Source organism: Trachypithecus francoisi, unplaced genomic scaffold, assembly GCF_009764315.1.
Source record: "Trachypithecus francoisi isolate TF-2019V2 unplaced genomic scaffold, Tfra_2.0 Lachesis_group1, whole genome shotgun sequence".
NCBI lineage: Eukaryota > Metazoa > Chordata > Mammalia > Primates > Cercopithecidae > Trachypithecus > Trachypithecus francoisi.
In genome coordinates this window covers 25638063-25649561 of record NW_022681454.1, presented here as the reverse complement: position 1 = coordinate 25649561, position 11499 = coordinate 25638063, and the positions used below count along the sequence as shown (strand labels likewise).

At 41.8% G+C, this 11499-nt stretch overlaps 1 long non-coding RNA gene across 1 annotated transcript; it reads left to right on the top strand.

The window, feature by feature from the left end:
- Positions 1–671: 671 nt before the first annotated feature.
- On the top strand, positions 672–11027 carry LOC117085237. The gene is made up of 2 exons (XR_004437889.1): positions 672–820; positions 10730–11027. It is a non-coding gene; the product is annotated as an uncharacterized LOC117085237 (long non-coding RNA).
- Positions 11028–11499: the final 472 nt, after the last annotated feature.

Here is an 11499-nt window from a genome sequence, read left to right as displayed (position 1 = left end):
CACACAAATTTCTCAGAATGGTGTATGAAAACTGAAACTGAAACATTACAGAGGTGGTGAAATCTACTTACATTCAATTACTTATGGGCAGAAAAATATTAGCTACCATATCTGTGGCTACAGATCTACATTCTGTGTTAATACTGATATTAAAAATAAGCATGAAGTTTGGGTAAATCTTCTAGATAAGGATGTTCTTCTAAACAGGTTTAGAAAAGTTGATGAATTTATAAACCATTAAAATTAACTGAGGGATAAAATGAGAAATGCGTAGGATATTATCATGTTAAACTTTTTTTTTTTTTTTTTTTTTTTTTTTTTTTTTTTGAGGCGGAGTCTTGCTCTGTCGCCCAGGCTGGAGTGCAGTGGCCGGATCTCAGCTCACTGCAAGCTCTGCCTCCCGGGTTCCCGCCATTCTCCTGCCTCAGCCTCCCAAGTAGCTGGGACTACAGGCGCCCGCCACCTCGCCCGGCTAGTTTTTTTTTTTGTATTTTTTTAGTAGAGACGGGGTTTCACTGTGTTCGCCAGGATGGTCTCGATCTCCTGACCTTGTGATCCGCCCATCTCGGCCTCCCAAAGTGCTGGGATTACAGGCTTGAGCCACCGCGCCCGGCCAAACTTTCTTAAGAAAGTAAGAATCACTTTGAAATGTGATTGGTTTCCATCTTCTTAGTTGGCTCTGCCCTGACTCCAACTCCTTTATTTTTTTGAGGTAGAAAGTATGTCCTTGCTACATTCCTTTTTTGGAGTTCTTTTCTTTCCTTCTTTTGGAATGGGAGAGAAACAGGTTGCTTCCCCAGGAAAGCCTGCATTTTCCAAGGTACGAATTCAGCTTTCTCTGACCTACCTTTTCTCTTTGAAGCGTAGATTTTAAATGTACCTTCAATGGTTAGTTTTAATTCTTAAATTGATTTCACAGGTTTACTTTTTCATTTCAAAAGCACTTTTTCAGAATATTATTTTGTATGTGGGTAACTCCTCTGGTCCTCCTGCCTCTAAAATTTGGATTTTCCTGGCTTGATGACATAAGTTTTGGCATTGGCCTTTGTCCTTTCCACATCCCCCCCAACAACCCGCCCTGAATCAGTCTCCACTGTTAATAATACCAAACTAATGTGCTCAAGAACAGGCTTGTCAAGCACACTGCTTTGATCTTGAGTTTATAGGAATTTGTAAGCCAGAATGTTTTCTCCAATTATGGTTATAATGAACAAATACTAGGTTTTAAAAAGATCCTTTTAATACTTCTTCCTCTTCACTTACTGTAAAGAGTTTAGGTTCTCTGGGAGGCACACAACTAATTTAACTTTGCCCATCTCATGCAAATTCCCCATGGAGTTCGTAAAACTGCAACCCATAATCTCCTCTTCAAAAAACACACTGATTATTTGTGCTATGCTAGTTCCAAATATTACAATACTTTCTGGATTTTTGCCACATTCCTCTCTAGATGGTCATTTGGGAGACTTTGTTTATAATGTGTGTTTTGAATGAAATTTTAAAATTCCAAGACCACAGGATGTGAGACTCAATTGTGAGTTAAACTTAATTTTGCATTTTTTTCAAAGAGGTCCTACTTAGGTTACAACAATAGCAAACATTGAATAGAAAATGAGAGAAGGTATTTTTTTTCCCCCCAAGGATTAGGGTTTGAAAAAAATATGAAGGAAAGCATGCTATTTTCAAGGATTAGTGAATGTTTTCAAAATGGCCTATAGCATTCAGTTGGTGGTTCAGGTGAATTAAAACATTAATCTGTTTCATGGAAATCGGAAGGAGCATTTTTATCAGTGATTGTGCTAATTGTCATTTTAAAATTAGAGACAAAACCCGGAATTTTAAAATAGTACCTCCTTTTTGAAAAAGAAAAGTTAATGGAGATGAACAGTATAATAGTGTTTTTTTAAAAAAATTAAGGCAACATTAAAGAGCCCCCCTGGGCGTTTTTCCTCCTAATCAATTCTGGGTGGTGTTTTTTTTTTTTTTTTTCCTCATATTCTTTGTTTATTTTAGAAGCTGCTGCTCATTAAACAACTGGCAGAGATTTAGGACAAAATGAATTGTTTTTAAAAAATAAATTGTAATTTTCTTTTTTCTTTTTTTCTTTGATAAATTATAATTTTCTTGCATCTGATTTCAACTTCAACTTTTTCTTTCTTTCTTTCTTTTTTTTTTTTTTTGAGACGGAGTCTCGCTCTGTCGCCCAGGCTGGAGTGCAGTGGCGCGATCTCGGCTCACTGCAAGCTCCGCCTCCCGGGTTTACGCCATTCTCCTGCCTCAGCCTCCCGAGTAACTGGGACTACAGGAGCCCGCCACCTCGCCCGGCTAGTTTTTTGTATTTTTTTTTTTTAGTAGAGACGGGGTTTCACCATGTAGCCAGGATGATCTCGATCTCCTGACCTCGTGATCCGCCCGTCTCGGCCTCCCAAAGTGCTGGGATTACAGGCTTGAGCCACCACGCCCGGCAACTTCAACTTTTTCAACTTCATAAATGATAGACTAAACCAGGGTGTCTGACTTTAGCTGTTTTATGATCTGTCTCTTTAGCCAGTTGCCACTTGGACATATTATTTTACCCTCTGCTACTTATAAAAAAGGTAACAGGTAAAGAACACAGGAACACAATAACACGTGGAAGTGAAGGCCAGTATCTTCCCCAAAGACATTCTCAGTCACGATTGGATTTCTCCTCAAGATATTTCTGTTTACATTCTCCTTATGCATCCCCCCATACACCATCTCTCTCTGTCTCTCTCTCTCTTCTCTCGTACACACACACACACACACACACACACACACACAGTGTTTTTTTTTTATTTTATTTGCTTATTTATCTTTGAGACAGGGTCTCACTCTCTTGCCCAGGCTAGAGTGCTGAGTGCTGTGGTATGCTCCTGCTCACTGCAGCCTTGACCTCCCAGGTTCAAGTGATCCTCCCGCCTCAGCCTCCCAAGGAGCTGGGACTACAGGTGTCTGCCACTACGACTGGCTAATTTTTAAAATTTTTCATAGAAACGGGGTCTCGCTGTGTTGCCTAGGCTGGTCTGAAATTGCTGGGCTCAAGCGATCCTCCTGCCTTGGCCTCCTAAAATGGTGGAATTACAGACATGAACCACCATGCCCAGTCCACAAGTGATTTACATGACACAACCTTTCTGGAATTCTACAAACGCAGGGTATGCAACACGGGTTAACCACTTGTCTCGGAAAGAAAACAAGCAGAGAGTTGCCCACAGAACACATCTTAACATTTGGGCTTCTATGTATGCCAAGAAAGTGATCATTTTGAGTCTTTTCCTGAATAATACCAGGACCTTGAAAGCTCAATTGCTATTTTAAATGGATGTTGCTTGTTAACAGAATGCAGAATAAATTATGGCCTCTGAATTAAGCTCTTTTATTGTTGACCTTGCTCTTCAGAGAGGGTGTGGTAGGTAACCAACTACAAATATGTAGTGTATATTAGGTACAAAGGAAACTATTCTACTTGGGCAAAAATAGAATATAAACATGAATGAAACTAATTAAAATAAAACTATTTGTTATTCATCAAAGGAAAGAATAAGATATTTAATAGTTCATATATGCCAACCTCCTTAAAACTTGTATGAAATAGAGTGGCGAATAAATCAGTAAATAAATGCCCTAAGTATTGTCCTTTGCTAAACCATTTCATTGACATTGAACCTGATTAATATTGCCTTAACTTAAAGACACCATCCACTGTCCATAAAGCTACATTCTGCTGTTGAATGTAGCTTTATGCTCAGCAGCTACATTCAACAGCAGAGTTTTAAGCTCAAGTCTTCTCCCAGCTACCTAATGCTAAAAAAAGAGCATTGTTAGAGGTGGGCTAGGTAGGGATGTGACTAACAGCCTTGTGTTCCTGTAATTATAGCTGGAGATTGCTGTGCCAAATATTAGGAACTTTTCTGTTCTACAGAAGAAATTACATCAGGAGGCTCAGCAACTACTGGTAATTACAGAAATTGCCAGTTCAAGGAATCCAGTAGTCCCTCTAAACTCCACTTAAGACAGGCCCAAAGGAAAGACATTCAGTGGAGGTAGAGGAAGTGCTTTCTCTCCATTCACATTTATGAACTCATTTGGGCTCACTAATTCAGGTGCTCTTATAACAGTTCTAAATGGGAGGAATCTGTTTTCTCAATTACTGATATCAAATGAGCATTGCAGGGGTGAAGTGATTTACTATGGTTATATAATTCTATCCTTCCTCTAATTTCACCCGAGGGGTTAACTACAGCATCAAAATCTGAGAGTGGATTCAGCAGAGGGGCTGAGATTGTAGAGGCAGGAAATCCCTAACTATCCTTGAATCGTATGATTATTGGACCACAGCCACTCAGCCACACTCAGTGGTGGAAGATCCACAATGAACACCCCTCATCCAAGTCCCAAATCAGCCTTGAGCCTGATGTCTTGATGCCACAGGGTTATGGGGAAGGAGGTGACCTCCAGAAAACCTGCTCACTTTACAGGGCCAATTCTGAGAACTGAGTATAGTTGGGTAGAGTGTGCCTTTGAAATCTCTACCAATTCTTTCATCTCTTCTACTGCCATTAGTATCTTCCTTCCACTCACAACTCATCAGGGTTTTGGTCCTACACTCCATCACATTAGTGCCCAACTCTCTGCTTCCTAGAAAGCAGACTACTACTTTTTTAAGAAGCAGAGAGTTGGGCACTGATATGTCTACTACTACTACTACTAGCATTCACTACTTATAATGAGATAAAACAATTCGTGCATCTCTCTCCCTCACGCGTATGTGCATGTGTGGAAGACGCACACACACCCATGCGCACCGCCCCCGTCCCCCGCGCACACACACACTGATGCACCCTTTCTTCCTGGACGATGGCCACACTTGTCATTTCATTGCACAAAGTCATTCTCATGGAGGAAATGTAAGCCTAGTGGAGGGGAGAAAAATGTAATATCCCTGCTGAATTGTTTTCAGTGATTTACAGATCTTTGTTCCAAAGCCCAAAACCCATTAATCCAGAGGAACTGTCCAGAAGGGCAAAGCCTGGGGAACAGAGCAATCCCTCCAGGGGTTCATGGTTTATCCCTGATTCCTCTTTCTATCATCAGCGCTATCCAACCCGGTGGCAAGTCTTGTTTGTCCTATCGTTAAACTATGCCCACATCTAATAATTTTTTTTTTTTTTTTTTTTGAGACGGAGTCTTGCTGTGTCTCCCAGGCTGGAGTGCAATGGAGCGATCTCAGCTCACTGCAACCTTTGCCTCCCGGGTTCAAGTGATTCTCGTGCCTCAGTCTCCCGAGTAGCTAGGATTACAGGCACACACCACCATGCCCAGCTAATTTTTTTGTGTTTTTAGTAGAGACGGGGTTTCACCATGTCGGCCAGGCTGGTTTTGGACTCCTGGCCTCAAGTGATTCACCCACCTCGACCTCCCAAAATGCTGAGATTACAGGCGTGAGCCATTGCACCCAGCCTACATCTAAAAATTTTGACCATCTTCCCTCTATGCCCTAGTCTGGGACACCATCACCTCTTTCTAGGTACCTGTGTTACCTTCCCCGCTTCTCCTGACTTCTACTCCACTCCCATCCCCTACAATCCACTCTCTACAGGAAATCTGGAGTACTTTTACAAATGTAAATCAGATCATCTTACTCCTAAATTTAAAACTTCCTGGCCAGTCGCGGTAGCTCATGCCTGTAATCCCAGCACTTTGGGAGGCCAAGGCGGGTGGATCACAAGGTCAGGAGTTCAAGACTAGCCTGGCCAAGATGGTGAAATCCGGTCTCTACTAAAACTACAAAAATTAGCCAGGCATGGTGGCAAGTGCCTGTAATCCAAGCTACTTGGGAGGCTGAGGCAGGAGAATCACTTGAACCCAGGCGACAGAGGTTGCAGTGAGCTGAGATGGCGCCATTGCACTCCAATCTGGGCGACAGAGTGAGACTCCATCTCAAAAAAACAAAAACAAAAACAAAGACTTCCTGGCGAGGTGCCATGGCTCATGCCAGTAATCCGAGCACTTTGGGAGGTCGAGGTGAGTGGATTACCTGAGGTCAGGAGTTCAAGACCAGCCTGGCCAAGATGGTGAAACCCTGTCTCTACCAAAAACACAAAAATTATCTGGGTGTGGTGGCACGTGCCTGTATTCTCAGCTACTGGGGAAGCTGAGGCAGGAGAATCGCTTGAACCTGGGAGGCAGAGGTTGCAGTGAGCAGAGATCATGCCACTGCACTCCAGCCTTGGTGACAAAGTGAGACTCCATCTCAAAAAGAAAAAAAAAAAAAAAACCTTCTCATATACATGTCTATTATTTTTGTCATTCCTCAATTGTTTTGCCATCATAATTAGCATTGAAAAATCTTTTAATATAAAGACTCTGTACTTGCTTTTCTTTTCTTTTGGAGACAGGGTCTCACTCTGTCATCCAGGCTGGAGTACTGTGGCACGATCACAGCTCACTGCAGCCCCGGACTCCTGGGTTCAAGCAAACCTTCTGCCTCAGCCTCCCAAGTAGCTGAGACTTTAAGCATGTGCCACCACACTTGGCTAATTTAAAAAAATTTTGTAAAGACCGGATCTCACTATGTTGCCCAGGCTGCTCTTGAACCCTTGGGCTCAAGCAATCCTCCTGCCTCAGCCTCCCAAAGTGCTGGGATTACAGGTGTGAGCCATCATGCCAAGCTGACTCTGTGCTGTCTTGCAATAAACAAAATAAAAAAAGATGCAAGCTGAGAGCACCACTTTCCAGATGCAAGAGATGGGGTGAGTGGTAACACCTCGTAAAGAGGGGAAACCTGGCAAAGCCCTGAGGCCTGCAACTGAGGAAGAAAAGGGAATGCTAAGAGCCTACTTGGGTCTTAGGAGGAACCTGGGTTATGCAGTAGAAGGACCCCAACTGACCTAAGAGCCCCTTCAGAGTGTGGCTTCTGCTCACCTTTTCAGCCTACTCTCCCATTCTCACTCCCCTCCTTGTACCTTGCGGTCCAGCTATACCCAAGTGTCCATAGTATACAGATCCAAATATGCTACCTACCCTAATAAACCAGCAGTCCCATTTCTGGGTATAACATCAGAAGGAACCATATATCAAAGTGATATCTGCATGCCCATGTTCATTGGAGCATTATTCACAATAGCCAAGACATGGAAACAACCTAAGTGTCCACTGATGGATAAATGGATTAAAAAATTGTGACACACACATATATATACACACACACACCATATATACACACACACACACACACCTCACACATACACACACACCACAATTTTTTCATACACACACACAATAGAATATTCTTCTGTTAGGATTTTGGCCAGGCTCAGTGGCTCACACCTGTAATCCCAGCAATTTGGGAGGCCAAGGCAGGTGGCTTACTTGAGGTCAGGAGTTCGAGACCAGCCTGGCCAACATGGTGAAACCCTGTCTCTACTAAAAATACAAAAATTAACCAGGCATGGTGACGCATGCCTGTAATCCCAGTTACTCAGGAGGCTGAGGCAGGAGAATCGCTTGAACCTGGGAGGCAGAGGTTGCAGTGAGCACAGATTGTGCCACTGCACTCCAGCCTGGGTGACAGAGTGAGACTCCATCTCAAAAAAAAAAAAAAAATTCATTCATACCTGCTTGTCTTGTCACTCATTTCCTTTGCTTAGAAGGACCTTCCCCACCTTTTCTTATTAGTGAGTATTTATTCTACAACTCCCCAGAATAGATTTCCCACATGACAATTTAATGTCTTTATTTCCTGCCCTTACTCTGAAGCTTGTACAATTGTTAAGACTGTTCTTGGACTCTAAATGACAACTTTGTGATAACATCCTTCAGTAGTTTCCCAACTTTTGAAGTTTTCTCTATGGCATGAAAATTAATATTTGTATTTCTGTTTGATGCAAAAAGGTTATACTGAACAATGTCCTGTTGTGAATAGACCTCAATGATGCAGATGTTAGCCCATAACCCAGAAGAGAATCTTAATATACTAGTCATTCCAGCAAGTGGCTTCTCCCCCTACTTGCCCTTTCTCTGGACTCTGGATTGTTCCACAAAGATTAACACTCATTTTCTCTGCTGTTTTTCCATGCACATTAATTTTGTCTCTCTACAACACTTCTGAAGCAGGTATTATAGAAATATGGATCACAAACAGAGAGCAAAGCCTTCTAAGTGAATACCTATTTGCTCACGGCCAATAAACAGTGTTCAAGGAGAATGATTTCTATTTTTTAAAATGAAGGATTATTTGCTTTAGCATATCTACTTTCTTAGAGGAAGATCAGCTGGTTTAAGAAAGAAATAAAGGCTATGAATCTTTATGTATTTCATTTACGATTCTCTTCTAGAAGGAGGAGACCCATTGATAGAAACATTTGTAAGTCACTAAGTTATCTAACTTTAGAGGAATATTTAGGGTGTAATTTTCAGCCAACTGGAAAGAACCTAACAAAACTCACGTGCTTGAAAGAAGGCATATTATCACTGAAATTACACTTGATTTCTTTTACGGCAGAACTGGACAGCTGCTCGCACCTGCCTTAACTTTTTTTTTTTTCTTCAGCCTAAAGTTATCTATTCCAGGATTCTATGTCATATGGTATAAAGCTGTGGTTTCAATCAGTCACTAACATAGAAGCTTGGATATATTTGGAATTCCTTTTGGGGGAAAAAAATTGGCCAAAGCTTTTGATAGCTTTGCTTCTCACACCCAGGCCAAACTGGGCTGGCTCTCTACTGGGACAAGAATGCATATTGGCATCTCATCCTTAAAGCCACAGAGTCACAGCATACTGGTCCAAAAAGGGATATTAGAGTTCATGTGGTCTAACTTTTTTTACTTTTTTTTTGAGACAGGATCTCGTTCTGTCACCCAGACTGGAGTGCAGTGGTACAATCATAGCTCACTGCAGCCTCAAACTCCTGAGCTCAAGTGAGCCTCCTGTCACAGTCTTCTGAGTAGCTAGGACTACAGGCACCTACCACCATGCCCAGCTAAGTTTTTTAAGTTACATGTAGAGATGGGAGGTGGGGTCTTGCTGTTTTGCCCAGGCTGGTTTCGAACTCCTGGCCTCAAGCAACCCTCCCACCGTGGCCTCCCAAAGTGCTGGGATTTCAGACATGAGCCACCACCATGCCCAGCCTAACTTATTTATTTTATATTTTTCTTTAACTTTATATATCTCTTTTAGCACAGTCCTTAATTAATTGACAATATAGAATATTTATATTATAGGTAGGTACCTGTTACAAGATGCCAAGACAAATTAACAAGATTTAGTAGCTCATTCAAGCACTCTCACAACTCTGATACTTGAGAGACAGTCCACTGGACAGATCAACCCTCAATTCCTGTATATTCTCCAAGTTCTATGCCTTAATTTGGTAAAGGCATTAGAGAGCAAGGTACCTGGGCCATATTTCCTCAGTTTCTTGCTCAAATATATTAACCAACTTACAAGTGAGGTGTGTCCTCTGTTTACATTCAGAGTTAATATGAGTACATCTTTTGCAAGAAGAGATTGAAGATATTGACCACAATGTTAAGCGGTATTAACTCTACACAGCTCCACGTGATAAAGTCCTCGAATTTAGCTTCAGGCAATGATAGCATACATGCTCACTCTTGTCAGAAAGTGAAATCCCTGCAGCCTATCACGCTTCTCTTTTCACCTCTGCTGCCAGAAAGATCTGAACCAAATTTATTGCCAAGTGTTGTAATATGATCATTTCTGGTGCCTAGAAGTATTTACTCCTTTTTCTCTTTTCTTTTTTTTTTTTTGAGACCGAGTGTCACTCTGTCGCTCAGGCTGGAGTGCAGTGGTGTGACCCGCACACCACTCCCAGGTTCAAGTGATTCTCCCACCTCAGCCTCCCAAGTAGCTGTGATCACAGGCACCTGCCAATAAGTCCGGCTAATTTTTGTATTTTTAGTAGAGACGAGGTTTCACTATGTTGGCCAGGCTGGTTTCGAACTCCTGACCTCAAGTGATCCACCTGCCTCGGCCTCCCAAAGTGCTGGGATTACAGGCATGAGCCACCGGGCCCAGCCGTACTCCTCTTTCTTTCTTAAATATTTTATTTGTAAACTGCTTCAAGTAATTTTGGAAGTATGTAAGTTGAACATAAAATAATTTAATAAAATAGGTAAAAACAATTGGTAGGAAGTAAGGAATAGTCAGTCATCCTAATGAAACTTCTCTGTGCAAAGGCCTTCATGCCAAGTTTCTCATTTGAAGGATGGTGAAGAGGCCTTACGCTTTGTGCTGGGCTTAATCCTCAGCTATATAACTTACTTGTTAAATAACTGTACAAAAGTGACCTCACTTCCATTTCCTCATTTTTAAGTGGGGATATTAATGCTGTTGTTCCACTGGGTGGTTGTGACAATCCAATGAGAAAACATGGGGAAATACTTTCTAAACAGTGACTCACTCTAGAAATGTTGGTTGTTTTAACTTCCCTAACTGTCTTGCAGGGCTGAGCCACTCTAATTTAAGGAATATGTGTTTGTAAGGGCTTTTAAAATAAACTCACAAATAAATTTGCAAGTTCTTTGATACCCCTACTTTCAAGAAGTGGAGCCTAATTCTCTCCTAGAGTGTGTTCTGTAGCCAGTAACTGCTTTTTAGCGAATTCAATGTGGCAGCAGTGACAATGTGCAACCTGTGAGAAAAAGTCATTACATGCATTGTGGTTTCCTCCTTGCTCTTGCTCTTAGATCACCCATGGCAGGAGAAGCCAACTGCCATGCCAGAGGGGCACTCAAACAGCTCTGCAAAGGAAGTCCCTGTGATAAGCAATTGAAGCCTCTGCCATCGGCCATGAGAGCGCCATCTTGGAAACAGATTCTTCAGCCTCAGTCAAATTTTCAGAAGACTATACGTTCAGCCAACTTCTTGACTACAATCCCTTTATAGATCCCAAGCTAGAACCTCCTAGCTAAGCCACTCCTGGATTCCTGACCCTCAGAAACCCTGTAAGAGAATAAATGCTTATTCTTGCCTTAAGCTCCTAAATTTGGGGGTAATTTGTTACTCAGTGATATGTAATTATAAAATGTCTATAGTTATCTACCCATCCTTTTGGAGAGCACTACTGAGGACTAATGTCAGACTTTACTCTTCCCAGATGTTATTATTGAAGGATATTCAAGTACTCAAATATCTTAGAATCATTGAGTGGGAAATCACCTCAGAGTCATGAGCAATTTCCTCATTTTGCAGATGCAAATACAGAGAAGCAGAGAGAGTTCAATGAGATGCTCAAAGACATGTAAATAAATGACAACATTAGGCCTAGAGTCTTCCTTGGTCTCCTTCTGTTTGAATTCTTCTTCCTCCCTCCCTCCCTCCCTCCCTCCCTTCCTTCCTTCCTTCCTTCCTTCCTTCCTGCCTTCTTCCTTCCTGCCTTCCTCCCTCCCTCTCTTTCTCTTTTCTTCTTTCTTTCTCTTTCTCTTTCATTTCTTCTCTTTTCTTTCTTTTCTTTCTT